General features: G+C 33.1%; 1 protein-coding gene and 1 long non-coding RNA gene across 4 annotated transcripts in view; one reads left to right on the plus strand and one right to left on the minus strand.

Moving 5' to 3' along the window:
• LOC125678817 (low-density lipoprotein receptor-related protein 4-like) overlaps positions 1–17,093 on the plus strand; it is a 141,342-nt gene that overhangs the window by 114,734 nt on the left and 9,515 nt on the right. The gene's annotated exons all lie outside the window — the stretch shown is intronic.
• LOC130052099 (uncharacterized) lies at positions 1,132–16,178 on the minus strand. 3 transcript variants are annotated; one of them, XR_008800458.1, is made up of 4 exons: positions 15,893–16,178; positions 9,707–9,919; positions 4,865–4,935; positions 1,132–3,056 (listed from the first exon to the last, which is right to left on the minus strand). It is a non-coding gene; the product is annotated as an uncharacterized LOC130052099 (long non-coding RNA). The 3 variants fall into 3 exon arrangements; XR_008800460.1 differs by having other exon boundaries at positions 15,756–15,904; XR_008800459.1 differs by lacking the exon at positions 15,893–16,178 and adding an exon at positions 14,068–14,612.

Here is a 17,093-nt window from a genome sequence, read left to right on the forward strand (position 1 = left end):
GCATTGAATACTTTGATGAGTTGATTAGGCTATAGTTGAATTGTTGTTCTCTTCAAATGAATTACTGATATCAACAATTGAATTGATGCCCTCCACAATTTAATTAAAAAAAGCTTTAATTCAATTACTAGCGCTTCAATTCAATTACTGTGTGTAATAATTTAATTATTGCTCTCTTCAATTGAATTGATATTTATTCAATTGATGCATGCAATACTTCTTCTAGATACAACAACTATCTAATTAGATCTGTCTTGAATTCATTATATTAATTGAAGTGTTTCTCTCTATATAAGAGTTGATGTGCTCATTAATTTCTTGTACAAAAATCGTTGTAAATAATTAAGATATTTTCAATTGAATTAAAGAGATTATTAAATCAATTATACGGAGCTCAAAATCACATGCCGCGCTGAAGTATTGCAGTCATCAATTAAATAAATGCGCGCAGCAAACCCATTATTGCTCTCATACATTGAATTGATGGGCAGCGCGCATTATTTAATATATGGGCGCAATAATTGATGTGAACACCTAATCAATTGATGAGAACAATGATTGATTTGATGCGCACGTCAATTGATTATTACGGGTAATAATTGAACTGATCTTTTTATCTGAGTTTTTGTTAATTTGGCGCTCCTTATCAGTCACACTTGTAATATAACCAATGTTGCATTCAAAGGCGTCTGTATCCTGGATGTCCTTTATGCCGAAATACGACACCAAAGGCCATTTAAAGGTGACCATACAGGAAATATTCCTGGTTATATGACAGTGTACTACAGTGCTTTAAAGATCTTTTTTTTTAAATATCTGAATACAGACACTGCTCAAGTCACAGGAAGAACTTGTACCAAGGACTTTTAAAAATACTGTGTGTCCCTGCATCCATCATGAATCTGATCGTTCAGAGTTCAGGATTTTTCTTTCGTACTACTCTTTCAGCAATCTATCAAGAGATACTGAATTTATAAGACTCTATTAAATTGTCTTGATTTTTCATTAGTATTTGAGAAGACACTGAGTAAAAATACTCCTAATCCAATTTGTCACTTGCGAAGTCCAAACCTAATGAAAACTACACCAATTTTAAGACTTCTTTAAAGCAAAGTACAATCAACTGCAAAATATAGGTGTACATATTTATTTCATAAGCATACAAAGCTGATCAATTTAGCTCAAAAAACCTCATATGATGTAAATAAAGCTACTCTTTAGTCTTAAAACAGCAGACACTTAATGTTCATTCATATTTGAAATTTGAGTTAGCTATCAAACTTGAAATATCTATTGAATATAAATGAAAACAAGTTACAAGTAAGAGCATGGTACTATCAATTACATTATAAGTACATTAGTGTTAAACTGCAATTAGTTTTAGTTAAATACTGTTATATTATCTTAGTATATTCATTCAGTCTTTCAATCGCACATGAATATAAGGCCTTGGAATACCATTAAACTTTTTGTTCAATTCAAGATATAGATGGAGAATTATTTCATGTGTACTGCTGTTGATTATATATTTATCAATTTTGAATGAACCAATGTATGGTGTACAATGAATGACAAATGCTGATAATACATCTTGTATATAAAACTAGTATCAAAACCATTTACAAGAAAGATTTAAGAAACATATATGCCCTCCATATTACAATATTGAAAATGATCATTTAGAATGTCTGTAGCAAAAGTTACAATGTATCTATTAGTCAGAGGCAACCATTATATGTGATCTCTAAAGGTACTGAGCAGATATTTTCAAATAACCAGTTATTTGAGTCCTGACCTTTGACCTTGAGAGTTTAAAACCAATGGGAGCCATCTATTCTTTAGGCGGCACCAGACTACCAAGTTTGATGTTTGTCAAACAAGGGTTCTCAAGATACTGAATGGACAAAATCTGATGTCCAGAGTAGTTTGACCATTGACCTTAAAATGAATACTAGATATCTACACTTATGATGTGTCAGTGTACCAAGTTTGATGTCTGTCAAGAAACGCAAACTCAAGATATTGTGTAGACAATACCTATGTCCGTAGCATTTTGACCATTGACCTTGTGACTTCAAAATCAAATGGAGTCATCTACTCCTTAGGTAGAACAAGTGTACCTGATTTGATATCTGTCAAGCAAAGAGTCCTCAATATATTGAGCAGACAATATCTTGTCATGTCCAGTTTGACCCTTGACCTTGTGACCTCAAAATCCATGGGGTATCTAATTCTTAAGGAAAATTAGTGAACCAAGTTTGATGTCTGTCAAGCGAATGGTTCTCAAATATTGAACAGACGGTATCTTACTATGTCCAATTTTACCTTCAACCTTGGGATCTGGAAATCAGTAGGGGTCATCTGCTCTCTAGGGGCAACCGCTGTACCAAGTTTAGTAACTGTCAGGTAAAGGGTTGGTTCTTTAAATATTCAGTGGACAATATTTTATTATGTACAGTTTGACCTTTGTCCTTGTGACTTCAAAATGAATATGGGACATTATGGGACATATACTTCTTAAAGGAAACCATCTACTTCTTAAAAGAAACCACCTACTTCTTAAAAGAAACCAGTATACCGAGTTTGATGTCTGTCAGGAAAGCGTTCTCAAGATATTGAACAGACAATATCTTACTGTGTCCAGTTTGACCCTTGACCCTGTGACCTGTAAATTAATATGGTTCATTCACTATCTAGGGGCAATCATTGTACCAAGTTTGGAAACAGTCAAGCAAAAGAATTCATTAGATATTGAGCAGACAAGATTTGCTCTACAGACCGAATTAGTCATGTAAAACAATATATACGTCCCCTCTCGTTCAAATGGAGGGGGCATAAAAATTGGATTAACTCTTTGTAACACCTCTGCCAGGAAGTAATTTTTTTAACAGCAAACTTTCCACGACACCATGTTAAACTGGACAGCGATTTCTCCTTCCAAATGGATTTTAGACAGTCAACCTGAGCCAGAGTTTTTCCTAGTTTGATGAAAGTCTCAAATTGTCTTTACAAAGCTGCCTTTTCTGCAGTGGTCCAAGTGTGGCACTGAACATTGGCTGTAATAAAGAATGGACAGTACATATCACTTGAAACAGTTGTACAACAGTTTCTTGAAAGATTGTCCAACTCATTTTCTCTATCATTTACCATAACTTAAAGTAAATGATTTCAAATCAATAATATATTTTTTAAATGTTCTATCCTAAACCTTTATTAAACTACCAATAGATATTTAATATAAAATAAGAATATTGATAAAACTGATGTATGCTCCCCAAAATACATCTCACCTGAATGAACTATTTCAAATAACAAATGATTCACACAATGCTCAATAAATGTTGATATATTGTTGGAATGAAGGTTTCTTTATCATATATAAGGTATATGTTGAGTGATGTTGACCTTTACAAAATGACCTTGAGTGACCTTTGTCTGAAAGCCATTTGCCTATTACCTATCTGCACGATTTATGATCCATACTTGTTTAAAAACTAATGAAATAACGCACTTTTCCTTATATATAAGGTGTATATTCTGAGTGAGCCTGACCTTCCCAAAATGACATTGGTCCAAAAGTCTGGTCATGAGTAAACTTTGAGTAGAGTAACAGAAAAATATGACTGTCCAAAATCCCAGCATTAAATTGGTGCAGCCTAAAGAACATTTGACTTTTGAGTCATGTGATCATGACCCTCTACAAATAACCTGGGCATAAGGTTTATGACATACTTCTTGGCTATAAGCAGCCTCTGTGTCAAGTATGACTTCTCCATGCACCTCTAACTTAGAATATTAACATTCCTAAGACTTCATAATCTGAAACTCCTAAACTGTGCCCCTAAACTTGTCTGAATGACTTGTGTTCAGGGTCATGACATTTCTTTGATCATATTTTAATTAATCTTGTATAATTTTCTGAAGTTATTTCATAATAAAATTACATTATAGAGAAGAAGTTTGCATTGCACACCCAGAAACCTTGACCTAGCTTGTCCAAATGATTATCATCTGATGCTGGTTGTTGCACATTCTTTGAACACAAGCAACCTCTGCACCTAGTATATTATTCTCCTGTTTATCTCATCTTGCAATTTATGGCAAGGACAAACAAGATGTGTTTGTGAAACACAAATGCCCCCGATAATGGCCAATTCTGAAGATGGCCAAGGTCAAAAGGACAAATATCTTGGTACCAGTAGAAAGATCTTGTCACAAGAAATGTTCATGTACAATATGAAAGCTCTAATATTTACCATTTAGAAGTTATGACCAATGTCAATTTTTTCTCAAAAAGTAGGTCAAATGTCAAGGTCAAAAGGTTTAGTACCCACGGAAAGGTCTTGTCATAAGGAATACTCATGTGAAATATCAAAGCTCTAGCTCTTACTGTTCAAAGGTTATTAGCAAGGTTAAAGTTTCAGACAGAATGACAGACAGGACAAAAACAATATCCCCCCCCCCCCCCCGATCTTTGATCTAGGGGGCATAAAAATATCTGTAATCTTGTCCAAATGACCCTCTGCTAAGGTCAGGACATACCCTTAAGTTAAAGCAAACAAGGCTCAAAATTTTTCTAATTTCAAAGAAACAACAAAATGATCTAAATTAAGTAAACTTTGTCCAATCATTATGAAAACCATAGGTGCAGATTTTTATATGTCTTTATGATTTGAGAGAGTGTACACATTTTAAGAAAATTCCATTAGCTAGTCTCCTAAAATGAGTACAGCCAAAATTATGCCTACAGACAAATCGACAGACAGACAGACCAACAGACAGACATGGCGATTCTAATATACCCTCCTAAACTTCATTTGCTTGGGAATAACAAAATATAATACAAATTATGACATACAAATACCTCGCTTTTTTCTTCCCGACTTCCTAGATGAGCTTGGGGGCCTCAGTATCTGCATTCCCTCTGAATATAGTCTGCAACATTGAAGAGATAAAGCTTTAAAATGTTTGTACTGCTGTAAGTTACTATTAACAAAATGTAAATGAACTTTAAATATGTAATATACATATCGCGTTTTCCAAACACATAAACAAGTTACTTCCACCCTGTGTATGTGGGGACTCGGGCAAGTGTTGATGTCTCTATTTGAGTGAAATCCAATAACAAGAATATTAGTAATTGCTTCCCCAAACTGCATCTAACCAATGAAGTTGAACTACTTCATGTAACAAATGACTTGCACAATGATATATAACTTTTGAAATAAAGGTTCTTTTCTATATAAGGTACATGTTGAGTGACCTTGATCTTTCCAAAATGATCTTTAGTGACCTAATCATTTGAAATTTATTAAGTTGCCTATTTAACTTATCTGTGTAATATATGGTCAATACCTATTCAAAAACTTTTTCCTTGTTAAATATAACCTTATTTTATTACCAAACATTTTGTCTTCACGCCGCACAACACAGTACACGTTAACATTATTTCACATTAGGAAATACTGGTCCAATCATTTTAAATATTGAATGTTTTTAAATCTTCTTTTTTTTAAATGCATTCATTATTTCTAAGTTACATTTTAATTTCTGAGGTGCAGGGTGGTGAGTAGGAATGTTATTTTTGAAATCATCACAATTAAATCATATCAAGATTGTGAAACTAAATTCAACATGCTTTAAACCAAATTTCAATGTGTTGATTGAGAGACAAAAGATTTTTGAAATCCAAATATAAACTTTGAATATTTTAGAAAGAGATAACAATGTTAAAAAGTTCTTGGATATCAACATGGTTGGTTACTACAGGCTTCTCAAAAGAATTGATCACTTTGTATTGACATTGAAACTCACTTAACAGTTTAAGTGTGTGAAAAATCTGTATTGACAATGAAACTCACTACATGTGTGTGATAAATCTGTATTGACATTGAAACTCACTACACGTGTGTGATAAATCTGTATTGACATTGAAACTCACTACATGTGTGTGATAAATCTGTATTAACATTGAAACTCAATATATGTGTGTGATAAATCTGTATTGACATTGAAACTCAATATATGTGTGTGATAAATCTGTATTGACATTGAAACTCACATGTGTGTGATAAATCTGTATTGACATTGAAACTCACTACATGTGTGTGGTAAATCTGTACTGGCATTGAAACTCACTACATGTGTATTGATCTGTACTGACATTGAAACTCACTACATGTGTGTGATGTGTACTGGCATTTAAACTCACTACACGCATGTGATAAATGCGTACTGGCACTGAAACTCATTACATGTGTGCAAATGTGTACTGGCACTGAAACTCACTGCATGTGTGTGATAAATATATATTGACATAAAACTCACTGCATATATCAGATGTGTTCTAACATTGAAACTTGCTACATGTGTGATAAATGCATATGTATATTGGCATGATATCACGTGTGCATTGCATGTGTGTGATAAATGGAATCCTTCATTCGCATGAATGGGAGATAGGGAAATTCCACCGAGGGGACAAGATTTGCAGTCTAGGACGAGACTTTGCTGAGTCTTAAGCAGTGAATCTTGTTCCAGAGGTGGAATTTCCCTATCCCACATGAGCAAATAATAAAGTGTTATTTTTCTCACATTTTATCAGTTCAGTATTTTAATTCAAGAGCTTTGAGAAAATTCAAAATTATTGAAATCCTTCTTTGAATATATGCAAAAATTAATTACACAGTATGAAGATCTCAGCATACCTGAAAATGGTTTACAATATAAGTGTAAAGTACAAAACCCAAGGTTGTCCATAAAAAAGCTATACATAATATATATCAAATTGAAATTTGAAGAAAACAATACAAACTATTTTTCTTTATCGTGTAATGTAAATCAGAAAATATATGACATACATATGTACATCACAAGCAAAGATATGTCTTAGCAGTGTAAGACAGAAAAATCTTGTATGGCTGTCTCACATGGGTTGAGTTGGTCTCACACTAGTGATTATGTGAGAAAGATGTATATTGCCTTATACTGGCATGAGACTCACTATTAATATATAATCAATTGAAATAGAGTCTGTATATTGATGAAGCAAACTAAAGGCCAATTTCATTTGTCCAAAACTGGTGTACACTGCATTGCATACGTTATAAAACTGGTGTAAAACAACGCATTGAAAAATAAAATAAACTGTCGAAAACAAAAATATGGCAGAACATGTTATTTTCATTCTTGCCACTTTTATAATATATTCAAATCATCCAAATCCTTGACATAATTCACAAAGATCCCATAAAAGCATGAACATGATACATGCATGCAAACTATATAAACGGTGAAGCTGTTATGCATGAATTCTCATATCTTCAGTTGATGTTAATTTGTTAATCACCTCATATACCCTGACAAACTAGACAGTGATTCCTTATATTTATGTTTCCAGAACTTAGGGTATACTCTGTTCTCAATAACTATACAAGAGATCCTTTATATGCAATCTTTTTAAGATGATTGTACGTACATGTATATCATTTGGATGTGCAGAAAGATAGTATTTTAGTCTGAATGTGCATGCATTGGATTTTGGTACACTAACTTGGGAATCAGTCTAAATTTTTTTTTGTTCTTTGAGATTGTTTAATATTCATATTGTAGGCATTTATTAATTAAGACTTGTAATTTTTAAGATTTTTATTTTTAAGATATTTATTAACTGATCTGCATGTTCAAAATGACCAATCTGCACATGCATGCAAAATTTCATTTTGATTGGATTTAATACTAAAATGTCTGTAACTTTCTTATGAATAAAGTGAATGAGTTGATATCACAGCATAGTAGATAGTATGTGTATCTATATAGATTGGTGTAATACAAAAATGCCAACACTCAGTATATGCATATCCTGTCTTTTCAAGATTCTATATTTTTTCTATATTTCAAGGACCATAATGTTTATGTTTTTCATTAAATTCTTCTGAAGTTGAGGATTTTAGTATGTCTTGGCACTTACAAATTGGTATGGTTAAAATTACTAGCCAGCATGTGCATGCACAATTGTGCTAAATTTTGATTAGACAATTTCAAAATCTCCACAGCTTTCTTATATATGATGCAAACATGAAATTCAAACTAATTATGCTAATCATATGTACATGATACAAATACCTGTTGGATGACATCAACAGAATTACAGATTGACATATGCACATAACGTGCATTGCTTTCTTTCATTTTTTGGTACTGAAATGACCACAACTTTCTTATTAAAGGGTAATTAAATTAAAATGATTTTTTGCTGTTGATTTACAATATGAATACCTACACATGCACACGTCAAGCATTCTGATTAGTTGCATACGTAATATTTAGATAACTGGTAAATCTCTTATGAATGAGAAAAATGGAATTATATTGACATATTCCAGGTACATACTATAAAAACTTAGAACGTAAGATTATGATTAGTTGTGCAGAAGCACAATGACATAATTTCTTAAATGGGGGGATGTTTGCTTAAACTACTCTCACACATCCTAACTGAAGAGCAACTTGAACTGACCAATGCAAGTCTGTCTTCCATTCTGAGTGATTGATGAAAAGTTCCTGTGGTTTTAAAAACGATAGAAAATGCATTGTTCCTTCAAATATATTGTTGGTGCGAACAGATATTCTAAGTATTTTTACAAACTATGGTCTTTCTCTGATCGATTGAGAGGGGTCGTAAAATCTTATGTCAGTAAAATAAAGGAGATATAATAGAAATTTGAAGGAGTGATTATTGGGATACCAGATCCCCCCCCCCCCCCCCATGTAAATATAGAAGAGAGAGGGTTAATTTGTGATGAGCCACTGTGATGAAATCTCCAAATGTTTTAGATATACATATACAACAATATAAGATAAACAACTTTGTATTCAATATTTGTATTCACCTGAGGATGGATGTTAAAATCCAGAAAGCACTAGCGATTTGAATATATTTTGGAACTGCATATTTTCCTGCTTTTTTATTTAATTATTTTGACTGTGTGATATCAACTCTTTCTATTTGGATTATATATATATATATATATATATATATATATATATATATAAATTGATGATCAGATGGAGTTCAATCACATAACATTTATTTCTCTACAGGCTGTTTCGTAAGGGGATGGTTTCCCCTCACTCGTCGGGAAAAAAATGACATCTAACGAAAAACATCCGCATGGCTGAGAATATGTTACACAGAAACATACTGGATAGTTGCTAAGCATGATTACACACAGGATTGAGTAAATAGAAATATATATATATATAGATAGAGAGAGAGAGAGAGAGAGAGAGAGAGAGAGAGAGAGAGAGAGAGAGAGTTAAATACACACTAAGTCTTAAGGTTCAAGCCACATAATGCTGTAAATTGTAGGTGGAGGACCTCTGGATAGTGAGTACATGCTGCATAGATGTTCCCTATGACCCCCACCAATGATACATTGCCTGATAATTCATTTAAAAATGTTAAAGGAAAGAAATTCCAATCTTGTTTTTGATATTGCACTTTCTTCTCATTTATTTTGATAAAAGGGGTGCTTAGTTTATTAAATTCCTGAAAAAAAGCAATCGATAGAAAAATGCTGGTTAAATTTCGAATTGGAGCCTAGTAGGAAAAGAATACAGTACCTAAAATTTCTTGTGGTTAAAAAGTTAATTTCGATCTCATGGTGACATGGATGATTATTTATATGAATAATTTGTCACATACTTGACTCCAAGGAGGTTAGGTTCTTCATAATGATATCCCAGCTAGTTCCTCTCTTCTTTCTATGTCTCTACTGGCATTTTGAGACACATAGTTTTTGGGTGGTTTTCCACTCCTATTACAAGCTTCCTTAAACAGCACCTGGGTAGCCACTTTCAGAATCATTTACATGGTTCCCTGCATGTTTCATCTGTATCTCATAATCTGTTGCGTCAACTATGAAAAAGAAACTTGACATTAAAATCAAATGCAAAGAATCTAATGAAACATTAGCTTGCATATACACATGTATTTATATTATTTTTCAATCTAACATTGCATGGTGACACATATGATTAACATATATAACATGGAAATATTTCCTAAACATGGATTATTAAAGTACAAATACATGTATGCATATTTAAGAAACAAGTTTAATTTTTTAAAGTATTTAAGGGCATGAACTGCTGGGTACCTGTAAAGTGCGAAACGAAATCGAAACGAAACGAAATCCGCCGAAACGAAACGAAATCTACCGAAACGAAACAGATTGTATAACCGATCTCTTTTAATTATATCAGTTAAGCCGAAGGCCTACATCAAAGGGGAGGCGAATTTTATTGATATGTGGTAACTTTCATGGGAGCCTAAGATGCCATTTTTAATTATTATAATTAAAAGAGTTTGGTTATACAATTTGTTTCATTTCGCTTAGGTAGGTTTCGTTTCTTTTCGGTGGGTTTCGTTTCCTTTCGACATATTTCGTTTCGTTTCGGTGGATTTCGTTTCGTTTCGGTATATTTCGTTTCGTTTCGCACTTTACAGGTACCCTGAACTGCTGCGCTTTACGCCAGCATACTTCATGAAGAGTGTTGGTGCTTCATGAAAAGTATGGTGCATGTTTATGCCCTCTGACATGTAAATAAACATCATGATCTGAATTTTTAACATATTATGAACACTCAACTTAATATATTTAGTGGTACCAGACTACTATACATAAATGTAAGCTTAAATATTCTTGTATGTGTTGCTCTATTTCTACTGAATAGAAGTAGAATAGTATTCTTACTAGGCCTACTATATAATTGATACCAATAGAATTCGAATGCTGGACAACTCGCCCCCAAGACAACTCGCCCCCTCTTAGGACAACTCGCCCTCTCTCAGGACAAGTCGCCCCCTTCTCTTGAGACACTCGCCCCCCAGGGTTTGACATTAACTTTTTGGGGCACTAGACCAATCGGGCTACTTAAAATGATTTTTGCTAGACCTGACCTTACATCCACTAGCCCTGACCAACGTTCCAGAAATTTTTTTTATAAGATTCTCCATATCTAAATACATGTACTTAATTTAAATGAAAAACGTTAAGTTTGAACTAAAATGCATTTAATTGTCTCAAAAAAATCTTTAATCTCGTCATTCAATTTGATGCTTTTACTTTCAACCCTATTTTCAGTTTCATTAAATTTTTACCGGCACGGAAATTCTTTAATCCATTTAGAATAAATTGACCTCAATATTTTTTTTTAAATTTCTATTTCATAAGCCCTAGCTGCTTTGTTTCTTCCCAACGTTTTCCTTTTTTTTTCTTTCTTGAGACATCTTTTGCTTTCATTGAGGACGAGATTTCATATTTGATTATATAGACATTCCTGCACATATGTTTAATAAACACTTTCTTATATTCAATTCAAATGAACTGTTTTGGTGTTTTTTTTAATGAAAGTGAATTCAATAATTCTATTTAACCAAAACATAACTTTACACACATTAACAATGTGTAGATGTCGTAGAACATCACTTACGACCGCGACTTATTAGAACTAAAGATAGAGATTATGTCATCATGCGGTTCATTAAATTGCTCGCAAACTCTTTACAGTTATTTTTTTTATGAATAAAATATTTTATGATTTAAAGTAAAGTTTCTTAAATTTGTTCATATTTTTAACACGACCAGTCGGACTAGTAAATAAACATTTTACCCAACCAGACCTATCATTTAGTAGTCTCGGTCGGTCGGGCGTGCCTTAGTGTCAAACCCTGCCCCCAATATTATATATAAATATATTATCACATTTTATTTTTATTTTGTGTGTGTTATTTACACTTTTAACATTTATCAATGATGAAGCATGTAAAACTCTAGTAAACTCGCTAGTTACATCCAGATTAGATTACGGAAATGCATTGCTTTATGGTGTTCATTCTAAACACACCAGCAAACTTCAGAGGGCACAAAACACAGCTGCAAGATTAATAACACGCTCAAAAAAATCCGACCATATTACTCCTGTTCTAATAGATCTTCACTGGTTCCCAGTTGAGTACAGAATTCAATATAAGATACTTCCTTCATACTTTCAAATCTCCCAACAACCTATCTCCAGTTTACATAAAGGATATCTTTACAGTTTACAATCCCACACGATCACTAAGATCCGAATCTCTGCATCTTCTCCAGGTACCTCGGACACGTATGAAAACATATGGGGATCGACGTTTGGACAAAGCTGCATCGAGTCTCTGGAATTCTCTGCCTTTTAAACTCAGACAATGTACTTCATTGTCTAATTTTAAAGTGGACCTCAGAATGCATCTCTTTAAATTAGCTTTTAATTTGTGATTATTTTTATATACTTAGTGCTCTTACATACAGCTCTTACAGTGCTGTTAACAAAAAACAAACACCCACCCCCCCCCCAAAAAAAACCCCTGCTGTTTGTTATTATGCCTATGTCCTTGTTATGTATTTAATTATTCCTAAGGGTTGTTTTAAATTGTTTCATATGTTATTATGGTAATCATATCATATCGCTATATATTAATAATAATATTTATGCATTTTAATTCTGACACTATGAATATTTTATTCACATGTATGTGCACATCGATTTTATATTATCTTTTCTTTCACATTTGTAAAGCGCTTTAGAGAACTAATGTTGATAGGGCGCTATATAAATCTTTTAATTACAATTACAATTATAAAGATACGTCTTTTTCTTTCATACTTTAACACGAATGGTAAATTCTAATAGAATTATACATATATTTAATTATTGCATTTCAGAAAAAGTTATATTTTTCATAAATCAATTGGCAAGGAAAATTATATTTACTGATCTTCAGGTAATTGATTAAATGTCTCTAATACTGAGAAAATTTTGAGGGTGTGGGTGTTTCTTTTATCGATATAGTATACATAAGTGTAAAGGTGAAGCATGAATATTCTGACACATGTAATTATCTTTTAATGCATTTCTCAACTAATACCCGTTGAAAAATAAAATTCCCATTTTAGAAATTTTATAACGGCTTTGCTTTACTGATTCTTTTTACGCAGTGTGATTCTTTTTACGCGGTGATTTCAAAGTGTAAAGAACTCTGATGATGAGTAACTCATAACGTTTGAAGTAAATTTATAACAGCTTGGGGGAAATGAAACAATTAGATTTAACAACAGACGCAGATTATTGATAATTATACTACGTCAGCTGTAGACCAAGCTAATACTCTCCCTATACCAAACGCTAACTTGTTTCCGCTGAAATTATATATTTTACATGTACATAAAAGTGATGATGAATTTACTGAACCCAAACACTGGATTTCCACTAAAATCGTTCGTCTTGCATAAAAAGACATGAAGTTCGGTGTTAATGTGAACACGTCTTATTGTCTGTGATGTATATACTATCTATAAGAAATTCATTAATTTTTGGTAATACACCTCTTGGATTTAGACCAAAAATAATAATTGTAAACATGTATGATATGTAGGAGCGAATTATCTCAAGAGAGGGGGCGAGTTGTCCCGAAGAGGGGGCGAGTTGTCTTGAGGGCGGGTTGTCTTAGGGGCGAGTTGTCCCGATGAGGGGGTGAGTTGTCTTGAGGGCGAGTTGTCTTGGGGGCGAGTTGTCCTGATACCTAGAATTCATATACACACTATGGCAAAAATATTACAATGTAGGTTCATTGTTAATATTATTAAAATATCATACATACATGTATATCATACTATTTTACCACTACCCCTACAACAGACATGGGCAATACTCATTATACTGCACAGGTATTTTAATCAATAAATATATATAAATAAATAAAAGGAAAAAACTCTATCTCTATAAATAGATGATAAATACACTATATATCTATCTATATGCATCCCCCCTCCCATTTTTCTATTTGTATCCATTTACAGATTAACAGCTGATTAAAAATTCAGATACCTGTAAATACTGGTAAACAGACAGACAGACAATGGTAATACATGTATATGCAGCACTGACTGATGTCTATAAACAATGATATCCTCATTTTATACTTACTAATGCATAACTTTAAACACAGCACTAAGAAAATAATCTGACCCCTTTTTTTTCTTCTTCAGTCGGTCTACGGCACGAGAAAAATAATCTCCAAGTGCTGACAAATTCAAAAACTTCTGAATTTTTAACAATACTATTTTACATTTGTAAATGGTGCAAAATACAGATAATATTTTGAAACATAGGCTACACAAAATTGATTTACATAACTTCATTTATTTGAGAGTGTGAAATAACAAGAGTGTGAAGATTAAAACACTGTTACGTAATCGTTAGAGATGTCTATGAAACTCACGATAACATGTACCCAGTTCGAATCTCGTAATGGATTTATTATTTTTTTTTCAATTTTATTTTTAGAAATACATATAAATAGTATCTGATTTCTTACAATTGAATAAGTAAAAAAATAAACAAAGATAAAAAATGTCATTTCTGCAACTTTATATGAAATTTACAAAAAGCCCTGGGGATCTTCCCCACTCGATTGAACAGTCTGTACATGTTCTGGTGCCGGTGTTGCGGTGATCGCTGTCGCTAGTGTTCAGGGTCGCTCTAAAAATAGCGGTAGCCCTTGACCGAAACCCCTTTATTTTTTTTTAATGTAAGTTACACCGATTTGGCAACACTCTGAGAGAGAGAGAGGGAGAAATCCGGATCTGCTCTTGCCTTTTCATAAATTCAGTGAACTAGATTGGAGTTTCCATTTACTTAAAAAGTATATCTTCTTAACAGGACAAACATTGATAATTTAACATGAATTTGGTCTGGTATGAAAACACTGGATCTAGCTGCATGCACAAATGGGGATGGGGTTGGAGAGAAGAAAGGGGGGGGGGGGGACTTCATTTTGGGACAAATTACTTTATTTTTCATTCTATTCATATTGATGAGAGACACTTGAACCGCACATACTTTAAATGTCCTTGTCCCATTTGATTTCAACACCCTTTATTTGGAAATTTCTTTCAACGCCTATAAATCAACATATTATATAAAGTTGTTTATAGCCATGGCGTAAAGTCAACCATCAGATAAATTAACCCAAAATCTTTGCAACTGGTCGATGTTGGAACAAAATGAAATCTAAACAATTTCTTAAAATAAGGTAAACAATATTTTCCCCAAGAACTTGTTTAACCGCGCTTGACCACACCTTCCTTATTAAGGGGAAAGAGGCTGGAGCTATCCACCGGTTACCAGTTAATAATATCCAAAAATAGTGGTAATAAAGACCCAATTTTTTGGAGCTATGTACTTGTTTAATTTTCTTTGATATTGTCGCTTTGAAACGGGGTTTATATCTTTGAAAATATTGAAAATATTTTGCCAAGCTAAGATAGAATATTCTAAAGAGGAAATTCCAGTTGTTCGTCAGTTTGTTATATATCAATGTTATACATTAAGATACGCATATTCATCAAAGAATGACAAATATACTGTGTATAATAATTCAATTCTCATTTAATATTTAGAGAATTGTTGCTTTTAACGATGTTCATATGTCTAAAAAAAACGTGTACACCGATATTGTATTGAAGAGGAAATTCTAACTATTCCTTGATTCTGTATTTGTAAAACATTTTGTCAAATCAATGATAAACCAAAATACTGAAGATAATCATGATGATATAAAACAAACACAAAAACATACAGAAAATGAAAACCATTGAACTATTTAAGCTTACACGCATCTAATTGTATCTTAGTCGTGTCAAAGGTCAACTTACTTTTTCTCACCATTACTGCAGAATAACGATACATCACATACCCCAATGTATTCAAACTAAACGGACGGGAACAAAAATATCAATTTTAAATCATTAATTGACTACTTATATTCAATTAAATAAACAAAAACACTTACATTTGCATTGTCATCCACTCGACCTCGTTTCCTTAGGAAGTTGAATTTGCGCATGCGCGAGAATGTGGCAAGGATGCAAAGTGTGTAAGCACCCCATTATGGCTCGGTGTTGTGTGTAACAAAAGTCGTGTGTAACCCGGAAACTCACACTATACAAAATTTTGTATTTTCTGGGTAAAACACGATGAAAAATTCCGATTTCAAGGGGTCTCCAAACCTACGACACACTTTTGTGTCGTAGGTTCTGAAAATGTCGTAGGTTGCTCGTGTGTAACCTTATACGTGTCGTAAGTGTCGGCATAGTGCGCGAACACACACACACACACACACACACACACACACACACATATAGAAAAAACTCAAAATACTTTGTTGAAATATTTCGACCGTGTTACTGGTCTTCTTCAGTCGTGTTAGCCGGTAACACGGTCGAAATATTTCAACAAAGTGTTTAGTGTGTTTTCTATATTTTACTTCCAAAACAAAGACTTGTATGTATGTATGTATGTATGTATGTATGTGTGTGTGTGTGTGTGTGTGTGTGTGTGTGTATCTTTGAATGTTTTAGAATACGCAGAAACCGCAATTTCAAAGACGCCGACATTTATTTAGGCCAACGCTGTAGCAGTCCACGGGACCCCGTGTGTTATTTGACTTGTGCTGTATTTTGATCGGCGATATTCTTTCTGCATGTAGGAATTTTGAAGTGTTAAATATCGCTGTTGACATTAGATTTTATTTCTAGTGATATTTTGCTCGTTTTACAATTTACAGACCGACGGTAGAAAAATCAATTTTACAAAAATTATGCATCTAAACGTGTAATATGTAAACGGATTACGAAACATTTGCCGCTAGCGCTGAACATTACATCTGTTTGTAAAGAAGTACTAAGGTCCACACCACTTTGAACCGAGTGACTGCATAGAGAAGTTGATAAAATCAACTCCTTAAAATTAGTCAAATTACCTTTCATCGTTCTATCGTAGACTATCTCTTAAACAGAAAATATTGCTTGATGTCTGTTTTACAAGTTTCTCTAAAATCACAGTGTCGAAATGAGATGAATATGATCACATCTACAAAGAAAACTTTCACATGTCTGTTTTTAATGTTTCATTAGAATTTAATGTGTTTAAATTTAAGATTTAAACATCTTCGTGATGAGGAGACGTTCCCCCTGTGTAAGATATCGTGTTTG

Source organism: Ostrea edulis, chromosome 2 (assembly GCF_947568905.1).
Source record: "Ostrea edulis chromosome 2, xbOstEdul1.1, whole genome shotgun sequence".
Lineage (NCBI taxonomy): Eukaryota > Metazoa > Mollusca > Bivalvia > Ostreida > Ostreidae > Ostrea > Ostrea edulis.